The sequence below is a fragment of the Oncorhynchus masou genome, unplaced genomic scaffold, assembly GCF_036934945.1.
Source record: "Oncorhynchus masou masou isolate Uvic2021 unplaced genomic scaffold, UVic_Omas_1.1 unplaced_scaffold_488, whole genome shotgun sequence".
Classification (NCBI taxonomy): Eukaryota; Metazoa; Chordata; class Actinopteri; order Salmoniformes; family Salmonidae; genus Oncorhynchus; species Oncorhynchus masou.
The window spans coordinates 13,267-25,416 of NW_027011276.1; the positions used below are offsets into that span (position 1 = coordinate 13,267).

Genomic DNA, 12,150 nt, shown 5'->3' on the forward strand with positions numbered 1-12,150 from the left:
AATTGACAACAATATTTGGACAGCTATATTCTAGTTCCACGAGGCAAATTTATTGACATGGAAGGATCGTCCAAGATTTAAACTCGGATTGTAGGATTCAGAGTCCTGAGTGATAACCTTTACAGCATAGAACCCTGTACTCAATACTCTGTGACGGGTTCAGATTTTACTGTCCTTGGGTCACCGAAAAAGCAGATCAAATATTTTCTGGACAGAAACGGTATCAACTGGGCTACCCTACCATGTATCCACTTGGAAATCCACATATTTTCAACACGAATGATGTGATGAGTGTGAACAAAATATGAAACATTTTCAGTGCTTTGTGGGGCTGCAAGTTTTCAATTAAAAAACCTACCAGGATCTCATAGTATGCATTTTCCGTAGGTTAGCCATTCGTGAGGAACAAGCGTGCTTATCGACTCCCACCCACTTGTTTCTTACACACAGGACGATTTTAAATTTGACAGTGGAGGAGTGTGTCACTGTAAAATCGAGGTAGGTCCTACCGAGATTTGAACTCGGATCGCAGGATTCAGAGTCCTGAGTGCTAACCATTACACCATAGAACCCTATACAGAGCAATTATTGTAGAGTTCCAATTTTCCTGTAATTTGTACACCGGATAAACAGCAGATAATGAGATTATTGGTTGGCCATGTGAATAATTCAGCACAAAAAATAGATAGGTTCTACCGAGACTTGAACTCGGATCACTGGATTCAAAGTCCAGAGTGCTAACCATTACACCATAGAACCATATTCTAAATCCTCATGGAAATTGAAAAAAAAAATTCTGCGTTTAATTAGAAACAGCAGACTGTCGTTCCTTCACGTGTTGAAAATACTTGCAATTGACAACAATATTTGGACAGCTATATTCTAGTTCCACGAGGCAAATTTATTGACATGGAAGGATCGTCCAAGATTTAAACTCGGATTGTAGGATTCAGAGTCCTGAGTGATAACCTTTACAGCATAGAACCCTGTACTCAATACTCTGTGACGGGTTCAGATTTTACTGTCCTTGGGTCACCGAAAAAGCAGATCAAATATTTTCTGGCCAGAAACGGTATCAACTGGGCTACCCTACCATGTATCCACTTGGAAATCCACATATTTTCAACACGAATGATGTGATGAGTGTGAACAAAATATGAAACATTTTCAGTGCTTTGTGGGGCTGCAAGTTTTCAATTAAAAAACCTACCAGGATCTCATAGTATGCATTTTCCGTAGGTTAGCCATTCGTGAGGAACAAGCGTGCTTATCGACTCCCACCCACTTGTTTCTTACACACATGACGATTTTAAATTTGACAGTGGAGGAGTGTGTCACTGTAAAATCGAGGTAGGTCCTACCGAGATTTGAACTCGGATCGCAGGATTCAGAGTCCTGAGTGCTAACCATTACACCATAGAACCCTATACAGAGCAATTATTGTAGAGTTCCAATTTTCCTGTAATTTGTACACCGGATAAACAGCAGATAATGAGATTATTGGTTGGCCATGTGAATAATTCAGCACAAAAAATAGATAGGTTCTACCGAGACTTGAACTCGGATCACTGGATTCAAAGTCCAGAGTGCTAACCATTACACCATAGAACCATATTCTAAATCCTCATGGAAATTGAAAAAAAAAATTCTGCGTTTAATTAGAAACAGCAGACTGTCGTTCCTTCACGTGTTGAAAATACTTGCAATTGACAACAATATTTGGACAGCTATATTCTAGTTCCACGAGGCAAATTTATTGACATGGAAGGATCGTCAGATTTAAACTCGGATTGTAGGATTCAGAGTCCTGAGTGATAACCTTTACAGCATAGAACCCTGTACTCAATACTCTGTGACGGGTTCAGATTTTACTGTCCTTGGGTCACCGAAAAAGCAGATCAAATATTTTCTGGCCAGAAACGGTATCAACTGGGCTACCCTACCATGTATCCACTTGGAAATCCACATATTTTCAACACGAATGATGTGATGAGTGTGAACAAAATATGAAACATTTTCAGTGCTTTGTGGGGCTGCAAGTTTTCAATTAAAAAACCTACCAGGATCTCATAGTATGCATTTTCCGTAGGTTAGCCATTCGTGAGGAACAAGCGTGCTTATCGACTCCCACCCACTTGTTTCTTACACACAGGACGATTTTAAATTTGACAGTGGAGGAGTGTGTCACTGTAAAATTGAGGTAGGTCCTACCGAGATTTGAACTCGGATCGCAGGATTCAGAGTCCTGAGTGCTAACCATTACACCATAGAACCCTATACAGAGCAATTATTGTAGAGTTCCAATTTTCCTGTAATTTGTACACCGGATAAACAGCAGATAATGAGATTATTGGTTGGCCATGTGAATAATTCAGCACAAAAAATAGATAGGTTCTACCGAGACTTGAACTCGGATCACTGGATTCAAAGTCCAGAGTGCTAACCATTACACCATAGAACCATATTCTAAATCCTCATGGAAATTGAAAAAAAAATTCTGCGTTTAATTAGAAACAGCAGACTGTCGTTCCTTCACGTGTTGAAAATACTTGCAATTGACAACAATATTTGGACAGCTATATTCTAGTTCCACGAGGCAAATTTATTGACATGGAAGGATCGTCCAAGATTTAAACTCGGATTGTAGGATTCAGAGTCCTGAGTGATAACCTTTACAGCATAGAACCCTGTACTCAATACTCTGTGACGGGTTCAGATTTTACTGTCCTTGGGTCACCGGAAAAAGCAGATCAAATATTTTCTGGCCAGAAACGGTATCAACTGGGCTACCCTACCATGTATCCACTTGGAAATCCACATATTTTCAACACGAATGATGTGATGAGTGTGAACAAAATATGAAACATTTTCAGTGCTTTGTGGGGCTGCAAGTTTTCAATTAAAAAACCTACCAGGATCTCATAGTATGCATTTTCCGTAGGTTAGCCATTCGTGAGGAACAAGCGTGCTTATCGACTCCCACCCACTTGTTTCTTACACACAGGACGATTTTAAATTTGACAGTGGAGGAGTGTGTCACTGTAAAATCGAGGTAGGTCCTACCGAGATTTGAACTCGGATCGCAGGATTCAGAGTCCTGAGTGCTAACCATTACACCATAGAACCCTATACAGAGCAATTATTGTAGAGTTCCAATTTTCCTGTAATTTGTACACCGGATAAACAGCAGATAATGAGATTATTGGTTGGCCATGTGAATAATTCAGCACAAAAAATAGATAGGTTCTACCGAGACTTGAACTCGGATCACTGGATTCAAAGTCCAGAGTGCTAACCATTACACCATAGAACCATATTCTAAATCCTCATGGAAATTGAAAAAAAAAAAAAAATTCTGCGTTTAATTAGAAACAGCAGACTGTCGTTCCTTCACGTGTTGAAAATACTTGCAATTGACAACAATATTTGGACAGCTATATTCTAGTTCCACGAGGCAAATTTATTGACATGGAAGGATCGTCCAAGATTTAAACTCGGATTGTAGGATTCAGAGTCCTGAGTGATAACCTTTACAGCATAGAACCCTGTACTCAATACTCTGTGACGGGTTCAGATTTTACTGTCCTTGGGTCACCGAAAAAGCAGATCAAATATTTTCTGGCCAGAAACGGTATCAACTGGGCTACCCTACCATGTATCCACTTGGAAATCCACATATTTTCAACACGAATGATGTGATGAGTGTGAACAAAATATGAAACATTTTCAGTGCTTTGTGGGGCTGCAAGTTTTCAATTAAAAAACCTACCAGGATCTCATAGTATGCATTTTCCGTAGGTTAGCCATTCGTGAGGAACAAGCGTGCTTATCGACTCCCACCCACTTGTTTCTTACACACAGGACGATTTTAAATTTGACAGTGGAGGAGTGTGTCACTGTAAAATCGAGGTAGGTCCTACCGAGATTTGAACTCGGATCGCAGGATTCAGAGTCCTGAGTGCTAACCATTACACCATAGAACCCTATACAGAGCAATTATTGTAGAGTTCCAATTTTCCTGTAATTTGTACACCGGATAAACAGCAGATAATGAGATTATTGGTTGGCCATGTGAATAATTCAGCACAAAAAATAGATAGGTTCTACCGAGACTTGAACTCGGATCACTGGATTCAAAGTCCAGAGTGCTAACCATTACACCATAGAACCATATTCTAAATCCTCATGGAAATTGAAAAAAAAAATTCTGCGTTTAATTAGAAACAGCAGACTGTCGTTCCTTCACGTGTTGAAAATACTTGCAATTGACAACAATATTTGGACAGCTATATTCTAGTTCCACGAGGCAAATTTATTGACATGGAAGGATCGTCCAAGATTTAAACTCGGATTGTAGGATTCAGAGTCCTGAGTGATAACCTTTACAGCATAGAACCCTGTACTCAATACTCTGTGACGGGTTCAGATTTTACTGTCCTTGGGTCACCGAAAAAGCAGATCAAATATTTTCTGGACAGAAACGGTATCAACTGGGCTACCCTACCATGTATCCACTTGGAAATCCACATATTTTCAACACGAATGATGTGATGAGTGTGAACAAAATATGAAACATTTTCAGTGCTTTGTGGGGCTGCAAGTTTTCAATTAAAAAACCTACCAGGATCTCATAGTATGCATTTTCCGTAGGTTAGCCATTCGTGAGGAACAAGCGTGCTTATCGACTCCCACCCACTTGTTTCTTACACACAGGACGATTTTAAATTTGACAGTGGAGGAGTGTGTCACTGTAAAATCGAGGTAGGTCCTACCGAGATTTGAACTCGGATCGCAGGATTCAGAGTCCTGAGTGCTAACCATTACACCATAGAACCCTATACAGAGCAATTATTGTAGAGTTCCAATTTTCCTGTAATTTGTACACCGGATAAACAGCAGATAATGAGATTATTGGTTGGCCATGTGAATAATTCAGCACAAAAAATAGATAGGTTCTACCGAGACTTGAACTCGGATCACTGGATTCAAAGTCCAGAGTGCTAACCATTACACCATAGAACCATATTCTAAATCCTCATGGAAATTGAAAAAAAAAAATTCTGCGTTTAATTAGAAACAGCAGACTGTCGTTCCTTCACGTGTTGAAAATACTTGCAATTGACAACAATATTTGGACAGCTATATTCTAGTTCCACGAGGCAAATTTATTGACATGGAAGGATCGTCCAAGATTTAAACTCGGATTGTAGGATTCAGAGTCCTGAGTGATAACCTTTACAGCATAGAACCCTGTACTCAATACTCTGTGACGGGTTCAGATTTTACTGTCCTTGGGTCACCGGAAAAAGCAGATCAAATATTTTCTGGCCAGAAACGGTATCAACTGGGCTACCCTACCATGTATCCACTTGGAAATCCACATATTTTCAACACGAATGATGTGATGAGTGTGAACAAAATATGAAACATTTTCAGTGCTTTGTGGGGCTGCAAGTTTTCAATTAAAAAACCTACCAGGATCTCATAGTATGCATTTTCCGTAGGTTAGCCATTCGTGAGGAACAAGCGTGCTTATCGACTCCCACCCACTTGTTTCTTACACACAGGACGATTTTAAATTTGACAGTGGAGGAGTATGTCACTGTAAAATCGAGGTAGGTCCTACCGAGATTTGAACTCGGATCGCAGGATTCAGAGTCCTGAGTGCTAACCATTACACCATAGAACCCTATACAGAGCAATTATTGTAGAGTTCCAATTTTCCTGTAATTTGTACACCGGATAAACAGCAGATAATGAGATTATTGGTTGGCCATGTGAATAATTCAGCACAAAAAATAGATAGGTTCTACCGAGACTTGAACTCGGATCACTGGATTCAAAGTCCAGAGTGCTAACCATTACACCATAGAACCATATTCTAAATCCTCATGGAAATTGAAAAAAAAAAATTCTGCGTTTAATTAGAAACAGCAGACTGTCGTTCCTTCACGTGTTGAAAATACTTGCAATTGACAACAATATTTGGACAGCTATATTCTAGTTCCACGAGGCAAATTTATTGACATGGAAGGATCGTCCAAGATTTAAACTCGGATTGTAGGATTCAGAGTCCTGAGTGATAACCTTTACAGCATAGAACCCTGTACTCAATACTCTGTGACGGGTTCAGATTTTACTGTCCTTGGGTCACCGAAAAAGCAGATCAAATATTTTCTGGACAGAAACGGTATCAACTGGGCTACCCTACCATGTATCCACTTGGAAATCCACATATTTTCAACACGAATGATGTGATGAGTGTGAACAAAATATGAAACATTTTCAGTGCTTTGTGGGGCTGCAAGTTTTCAATTAAAAAACCTACCAGGATCTCATAGTATGCATTTTCCGTAGGTTAGCCATTCGTGAGGAACAAGCGTGCTTATCGACTCCCACCCACTTGTTTCTTACACACAGGACGATTTTAAATTTGACAGTGGAGGAGTGTGTCACTGTAAAATCAAGGTAGGTCCTACCGAGATTTGAACTCGGATCGCAGGATTCAGAGTCCTGAGTGCTAACCATTACACCATAGAACCCTATACAGAGCAATTATTGTAGAGTTCCAATTTTCCTGTAATTTGTACACCGGATAAACAGCAGATAATGAGATTATTGGTTGGCCATGTGAATAATTCAGCACAAAAAATAGATAGGTTCTACCGAGACTTGAACTCGGATCACTGGATTCAAAGTCCAGAGTGCTAACCATTACACCATAGAACCATATTCTAAATCCTCATGGAAATTGAAAAAAAAAATTCTGCGTATTAGAAACAGCAGACTGTCGTTCCTTCACGTGTTGAAAATACTTGCAATTGACAACAATATTTGGACAGCTATATTCTAGTTCCACGAGGCAAATTTATTGACATGGAAGGATCGTCCAAGATTTAAACTCGGATTGTAGGATTCAGAGTCCTGAGTGATAACCTTTACAGCATAGAACCCTGTACTCAATACTCTGTGACGGGTTCAGATTTTACTGTCCTTGGGTCACCGGAAAAACAGATCAAATATTTTCTGGCCAGAAACGGTATCAACTGGGCTACCCTACCATGTATCCACTTGGAAATCCACATATTTTCAACACGAATGATGTGATGAGTGTGAACAAAATATGAAACATTTTCAGTGCTTTGTGGGGCTGCAAGTTTTCAATTAAAAAACCTACCAGGATCTCATAGTATGCATTTTCCGTAGGTTAGCCATTCGTGAGGAACAAGCGTGCTTATCGACTCCCACCCACTTGTTTCTTACACACAGGACGATTTTAAATTTGACAGTGGAGGAGTGTGTCACTGTAAAATCAAGGTAGGTCCTACCGAGATTTGAACTCGGATCGCAGGATTCAGAGTCCTGAGTGCTAACCATTACACCATAGAACCCTATACAGAGCAATTATTGTAGAGTTCCAATTTTCCTGTAATTTGTACACCGGATAAACAGCAGATAATGAGATTATTGGTTGGCCATGTGAATAATTCAGCACAAAAAATAGATAGGTTCTACCGAGACTTGAACTCGGATCACTGGATTCAAAGTCCAGAGTGCTAACCATTACACCATAGAACCATATTCTAAATCCTCATGGAAATTGAAAAAAAAAAATTCTGCGTTTAATTAGAAACAGCAGACTGTCGTTCCTTCACGTGTTGAAAATACTTTCAATTGACAACAATATTTGGACAGCTATATTCTAGTTCCACGAGGCAAATTTATTGACATGGAAGGATCGTCCAAGATTTAAACTCGGATTGTAGGATTCAGAGTCCTGAGTGATAACCTTTACAGCATAGAACCCTGTACTCAATACTCTGTGACGGGTTCAGATTTTACTGTCCTTGGGTCACCGGAAAAACAGATCAAATATTTTCTGGCCAGAAACGGTATCAACTGGGCTACCCTACCATGTATCCACTTGGAAATCCACATATTTTCAACACGAATGATGTGATGAGTGTGAACAAAATATGAAACATTTTCAGTGCTTTGTGGGGCTGCAAGTTTTCAATTAAAAAACCTACCAGGATCTCATAGTATGCATTTTCCGTAGGTTAGCCATTCGTGAGGAACAAGCGTGCTTATCGACTCCCACCCACTTGTTTCTTACACACAGGACGATTTTAAATTTGACAGTGGAGGAGTGTGTCACTGTAAAATCAAGGTAGGTCCTACCGAGATTTGAACTCGGATCGCAGGATTCAGAGTCCTGAGTGCTAACCATTACACCATAGAACCCTATACAGAGCAATTATTGTAGAGTTCCAATTTTCCTGTAATTTGTACACCGGATAAACAGCAGATAATGAGATTATTGGTTGGCCATGTGAATAATTCAGCACAAAAAATAGATAGGTTCTACCGAGACTTGAACTCGGATCACTGGATTCAAAGTCCAGAGTGCTAACCATTACACCATAGAACCATATTCTAAATCCTCATGGAAATTGAAAAAAAAAATTCTGCGTTTAATTAGAAACAGCAGACTGTCGTTCCTTCACGTGTTGAAAATACTTTCAATTGACAACAATATTTGGACAGCTATATTCTAGTTCCACGAGGCAAATTTATTGACATGGAAGGATCGTCCAAGATTTAAACTCGGATTGTAGGATTCAGAGTCCTGAGTGATAACCTTTACAGCATAGAACCCTGTACTCAATACTCTGTGACGGGTTCAGATTTTACTGTCCTTGGGTCACCGGAAAAACAGATCAAATATTTTCTGGCCAGAAACGGTATCAACTGGGCTACCCTACCATGTATCCACTTGGAAATCCACATATTTTCAACACGAATGATGTGATGAGTGTGAACAAAATATGAAACATTTTCAGTGCTTTGTGGGGCTGCAAGTTTTCAATTAAAAAACTTACCAGGATCTCATAGTATGCATTTTCCGTAGGTTAGCCATTCGTGAGGAAAAAGCGTGATTATCGACTCCCACCCACTTGTTTCTTACACACATGACGATTTTAAATTTGACAGGGGGGGAGTGTGTCACTGCAAAATCAAGGTAGGTCCTACCGAGATTTGAACTCGGATCGCAGGATTCAGAGTCCTGAGTGCTAACCATTACACCATAGAACCCTATACAGAGTAACTTTTGTAGAGTTCCAATTTTCCTGTCATTTGTACACCGGATAAACAGCAGATGATGAGATTATTGGTTGGCCATGTGAATAATTCAGCACAAAAAAATAGATAGGTTCTACCGAGACTTGAACGCGGATCACTGGATTCAAAGCCCAGAGTGCTAACCATTACACCATAGAACCATATTCTAAATACTCATGGAAATTGAAAAAAAAAATTCTGCGTTTAATTAGAAACAGCAGACTGTCGTTCCTTCACGTGTTGAAAATACTTTCAATTGACAACAATATTTGGACAGCTATATTCTAGTTCCACGAGGCAAATTTATTGACATGGTAGGATCGTCCAAGATTTAAACTCGGATTGTAGGATTCAGAGTCCTGAGTGATAACCTTTACAGCATAGAACCCTGTACTCAATACTCTGTGACGGGTTCAGATTTTACTGTCCTTGGGTCACCGGAAAAACAGATCAAATATTTTCTGGCCAGAAACGGTATCAACTGGGCTACCCTACCATGTATCCACTTGGAAATCCACATATTTTCAACACGAATGATGTGATGAGTGTGAACAAAATATGAAACATTTTCAGTGCTTTGTGGGGCTGCAAGTTTTCAATTAAAAAACTTACCAGGATCTCCTAGTATGCATTTTCCGTAGGTTAGCCATTCGTGAGGAACAAGCGTGCTTATCGACTCCCACACACTTGTATTCTTACACACATGACGATTTTAAATTTGACAGGGGAGGAGTGTGTCACTGCAAAATCAAGGTAGGTCCTACCGAGATTTGAACTCGGATCGCAGGATTCAGAGTCCTGAGTGCTAACCATTACACCATAGAACCCTATACAGAGTAATTTATGTAGAGTTCCAATTTTCCTGTCATTTGTACACCGGATAAACAGCAGATGATGAGATTATTGGTTGGCCATGTGAATAATTCAGCACAAAAAAATAGAAAGGTTCTACCGAGACTTGAACTCGGATCACTGGATTCAAAGTACAGAGTGCTAACCTTTACACCATAGAACCATATTTTAAATCCTCATGGAAATTGAAAAAAAAAATTCTGCGTTTAATTAGAAACAGCAGACTGTCGTTCCTTCACGTGTTGAAAATACTTTCAATTGACAACAATATTTGGACAGCTATATTCTAGTTCCACGAGGCAAATTTATTGACATGGTAGGATCGTCCAAGATTTAAACTCGGATTGTAGGATTCAGAGTCCTGAGTGATAACCTTTACAGCATAGAACCCTGTACTCAATACTCTGTGACGGGTTCAGATTTTACTGTCCTTGGGTCACCGGAAAAACAGATCAAATATTTTCTGGCCAGAAACGGTATCAACTGGGCTACCCTACCATGTATCCACTTGGAAATCCACATATTTTCAACACGAATGATGTGATGAGTGTGAACAAAATATGAAACATTTTCAGTGCTTTGTGGGGCTGCAAGTTTTCAATTAAAAAACTTACCAGGATCTCCTAGTATGCATTTTCCGTAGGTTAGCCATTCGTGAGGAACAAGCGTGCTTATCGACTCTCACCCACTTGTTTCTTACACACATGACGATTTTAAATTTGACAGGGGAGGAGTGTGTCACTGCAAAATCAAGGTAGGTCCTACCGAGATTTGAACTCGGATCGCAGGATTCAGAGTCCTGAGTGCTAACCATTACACCATAGAACCCTATACAGAGTAATTTTTGTAGGGTTCCAATTTTCCTGTCATTTGTACACCGGATAAACAGCAGATGATGAGATTATTGGTTGGCCATGTGAATAATTCAGCACAAAAAAATAGAAAGGTTCTACCGAGACTTGAACTCGGATCACTGGATTCAAAGTCCAGAGTGCTAACCATTACACCATAGAACCATATTCTAAATCCTCATGGAAATTGAAAAAAAAAAAATTTCTGCGTTTAATTAGAAACAGCAGACTGTCGTTCCTTCACGTGTTGAAAATACTTTCAATTGACAACAATATTTGGACAGCTATATTCTAGTTCCACGAGGCAAATTTATTGACATGGTAGGATCGTCCAAGATTTAAACTCGGATTGTAGGATTCAGAGTCCTGAGTGATAACCTTTACAGCATAGAACCCTGTACTCAATACTCTGTGACGGGTTCAGATTTTACTGTCCTTGGGTCACCGGAAAAACAGATCAAATATTTTCTGGCCAGAAACGGTATCAACTGGGCTACCCTACCATGTATCCACTTGGAAATCCACATATTTTCAACACGAATGATGTGATGAGTGTGAACAAAATATGAAACATTTTCAGTGCTTTGTGGGGCTGCAAGTTTTCAATTAAAAAACTTACCAGGATCTCCTAGTATGCATTTTCCGTAGGTTAGCCATTCGTGAGGAACAAGCGTGCTTATCGACTCTCACCCACTTGTTTCTTACACACATGACGATTTTAAATTTGACAGGGGAGGAGTGTGTCACTGCAAAATCAAGGTAGGTCCTACCGAGATTTGAACTCGGATCGCAGGATTCAGAGTCCTGAGTGCTAACCATTACACCATAGAACCCTATACAGAGTAATTTTTGTAGGGTTCCAATTTTCCTGTCATTTGTACACCGGATAAACAGCAGATGATGAGATTATTGGTTGGCCATGTGAATAATTCAGCACAAAAAAATAGAAAGGTTCTACCGAGACTTGAACTCGGATCACTGGATTCAAAGTCCAGAGTGCTAACCATTACACCATAGAACCATATTCTAAATCCTCATGGAAATTGAAAAAAAAAAAAAAAATTTCTGCGTTTAATTAGAAACAGCAGACTGTCGTTCCTTCACGTGTTGAAAATACTTTCAATTGACAACAATATTTGGACAGCTATATTCTAGTTCCACGAGGCAAATTTATTGACATGGTAGGATCGTCCAAGATTTAAACTCGGATTGTAGGATTCAGAGTCCTGAGTGATAACCTTTACAGCATAGAACCCTGTACTCAATACTCTGTGACGGGTTCAGATTTTACTGTCCTTGGGTCACCGGAAAAACAGATCAAATA

At 39.6% G+C, this 12,150-nt stretch overlaps 28 non-coding genes across 28 annotated transcripts; all 28 read right to left on the reverse strand.

Moving 5' to 3' along the window:
* Positions 1-500: 500 nt before the first annotated feature.
* On the reverse strand, positions 501-572 carry trnaq-cug (transfer RNA glutamine (anticodon CUG)). The gene has a single exon. It is a non-coding gene; the product is annotated as a tRNA-Gln (tRNA).
* A 115-nt stretch (positions 573-687) lies between these two features.
* On the reverse strand, positions 688-759 carry trnaq-uug (transfer RNA glutamine (anticodon UUG)). Its single transcript has one exon. It is a non-coding gene; the product is annotated as a tRNA-Gln (tRNA).
* A 593-nt stretch (positions 760-1,352) lies between these two features.
* On the reverse strand, positions 1,353-1,424 carry trnaq-cug (transfer RNA glutamine (anticodon CUG)). Its single transcript has one exon. It is a non-coding gene; the product is annotated as a tRNA-Gln (tRNA).
* A 115-nt stretch (positions 1,425-1,539) lies between these two features.
* Positions 1,540-1,611, reverse strand: trnaq-uug (transfer RNA glutamine (anticodon UUG)). Its single transcript has one exon. It is a non-coding gene; the product is annotated as a tRNA-Gln (tRNA).
* Positions 1,612-2,202: 591 nt separating this feature from the next.
* Positions 2,203-2,274, reverse strand: trnaq-cug (transfer RNA glutamine (anticodon CUG)). The gene has a single exon. It is a non-coding gene; the product is annotated as a tRNA-Gln (tRNA).
* A 115-nt stretch (positions 2,275-2,389) lies between these two features.
* Positions 2,390-2,461, reverse strand: trnaq-uug (transfer RNA glutamine (anticodon UUG)). The gene has a single exon. It is a non-coding gene; the product is annotated as a tRNA-Gln (tRNA).
* A 593-nt stretch (positions 2,462-3,054) lies between these two features.
* On the reverse strand, positions 3,055-3,126 carry trnaq-cug (transfer RNA glutamine (anticodon CUG)). Its single transcript has one exon. It is a non-coding gene; the product is annotated as a tRNA-Gln (tRNA).
* A 115-nt stretch (positions 3,127-3,241) lies between these two features.
* Positions 3,242-3,313, reverse strand: trnaq-uug (transfer RNA glutamine (anticodon UUG)). The gene has a single exon. It is a non-coding gene; the product is annotated as a tRNA-Gln (tRNA).
* A 598-nt stretch (positions 3,314-3,911) lies between these two features.
* On the reverse strand, positions 3,912-3,983 carry trnaq-cug (transfer RNA glutamine (anticodon CUG)). Its single transcript has one exon. It is a non-coding gene; the product is annotated as a tRNA-Gln (tRNA).
* A 115-nt stretch (positions 3,984-4,098) lies between these two features.
* trnaq-uug (transfer RNA glutamine (anticodon UUG)) lies at positions 4,099-4,170 on the reverse strand. The gene has a single exon. It is a non-coding gene; the product is annotated as a tRNA-Gln (tRNA).
* A 593-nt stretch (positions 4,171-4,763) lies between these two features.
* On the reverse strand, positions 4,764-4,835 carry trnaq-cug (transfer RNA glutamine (anticodon CUG)). The gene has a single exon. It is a non-coding gene; the product is annotated as a tRNA-Gln (tRNA).
* Positions 4,836-4,950: 115 nt separating this feature from the next.
* trnaq-uug (transfer RNA glutamine (anticodon UUG)) lies at positions 4,951-5,022 on the reverse strand. The gene has a single exon. It is a non-coding gene; the product is annotated as a tRNA-Gln (tRNA).
* Positions 5,023-5,617: 595 nt separating this feature from the next.
* trnaq-cug (transfer RNA glutamine (anticodon CUG)) lies at positions 5,618-5,689 on the reverse strand. Its single transcript has one exon. It is a non-coding gene; the product is annotated as a tRNA-Gln (tRNA).
* Positions 5,690-5,804: 115 nt separating this feature from the next.
* trnaq-uug (transfer RNA glutamine (anticodon UUG)) lies at positions 5,805-5,876 on the reverse strand. Its single transcript has one exon. It is a non-coding gene; the product is annotated as a tRNA-Gln (tRNA).
* A 594-nt stretch (positions 5,877-6,470) lies between these two features.
* On the reverse strand, positions 6,471-6,542 carry trnaq-cug (transfer RNA glutamine (anticodon CUG)). The gene has a single exon. It is a non-coding gene; the product is annotated as a tRNA-Gln (tRNA).
* A 115-nt stretch (positions 6,543-6,657) lies between these two features.
* Positions 6,658-6,729, reverse strand: trnaq-uug (transfer RNA glutamine (anticodon UUG)). The gene has a single exon. It is a non-coding gene; the product is annotated as a tRNA-Gln (tRNA).
* A 590-nt stretch (positions 6,730-7,319) lies between these two features.
* trnaq-cug (transfer RNA glutamine (anticodon CUG)) lies at positions 7,320-7,391 on the reverse strand. The gene has a single exon. It is a non-coding gene; the product is annotated as a tRNA-Gln (tRNA).
* A 115-nt stretch (positions 7,392-7,506) lies between these two features.
* Positions 7,507-7,578, reverse strand: trnaq-uug (transfer RNA glutamine (anticodon UUG)). The gene has a single exon. It is a non-coding gene; the product is annotated as a tRNA-Gln (tRNA).
* Positions 7,579-8,172: 594 nt separating this feature from the next.
* On the reverse strand, positions 8,173-8,244 carry trnaq-cug (transfer RNA glutamine (anticodon CUG)). Its single transcript has one exon. It is a non-coding gene; the product is annotated as a tRNA-Gln (tRNA).
* A 115-nt stretch (positions 8,245-8,359) lies between these two features.
* Positions 8,360-8,431, reverse strand: trnaq-uug (transfer RNA glutamine (anticodon UUG)). Its single transcript has one exon. It is a non-coding gene; the product is annotated as a tRNA-Gln (tRNA).
* A 593-nt stretch (positions 8,432-9,024) lies between these two features.
* On the reverse strand, positions 9,025-9,096 carry trnaq-cug (transfer RNA glutamine (anticodon CUG)). Its single transcript has one exon. It is a non-coding gene; the product is annotated as a tRNA-Gln (tRNA).
* Positions 9,097-9,212: 116 nt separating this feature from the next.
* Positions 9,213-9,284, reverse strand: trnaq-uug (transfer RNA glutamine (anticodon UUG)). The gene has a single exon. It is a non-coding gene; the product is annotated as a tRNA-Gln (tRNA).
* Positions 9,285-9,878: 594 nt separating this feature from the next.
* On the reverse strand, positions 9,879-9,950 carry trnaq-cug (transfer RNA glutamine (anticodon CUG)). The gene has a single exon. It is a non-coding gene; the product is annotated as a tRNA-Gln (tRNA).
* Positions 9,951-10,066: 116 nt separating this feature from the next.
* trnaq-uug (transfer RNA glutamine (anticodon UUG)) lies at positions 10,067-10,138 on the reverse strand. The gene has a single exon. It is a non-coding gene; the product is annotated as a tRNA-Gln (tRNA).
* A 593-nt stretch (positions 10,139-10,731) lies between these two features.
* On the reverse strand, positions 10,732-10,803 carry trnaq-cug (transfer RNA glutamine (anticodon CUG)). Its single transcript has one exon. It is a non-coding gene; the product is annotated as a tRNA-Gln (tRNA).
* Positions 10,804-10,919: 116 nt separating this feature from the next.
* Positions 10,920-10,991, reverse strand: trnaq-uug (transfer RNA glutamine (anticodon UUG)). Its single transcript has one exon. It is a non-coding gene; the product is annotated as a tRNA-Gln (tRNA).
* Positions 10,992-11,587: 596 nt separating this feature from the next.
* trnaq-cug (transfer RNA glutamine (anticodon CUG)) lies at positions 11,588-11,659 on the reverse strand. The gene has a single exon. It is a non-coding gene; the product is annotated as a tRNA-Gln (tRNA).
* Positions 11,660-11,775: 116 nt separating this feature from the next.
* Positions 11,776-11,847, reverse strand: trnaq-uug (transfer RNA glutamine (anticodon UUG)). Its single transcript has one exon. It is a non-coding gene; the product is annotated as a tRNA-Gln (tRNA).
* Positions 11,848-12,150: the final 303 nt, after the last annotated feature.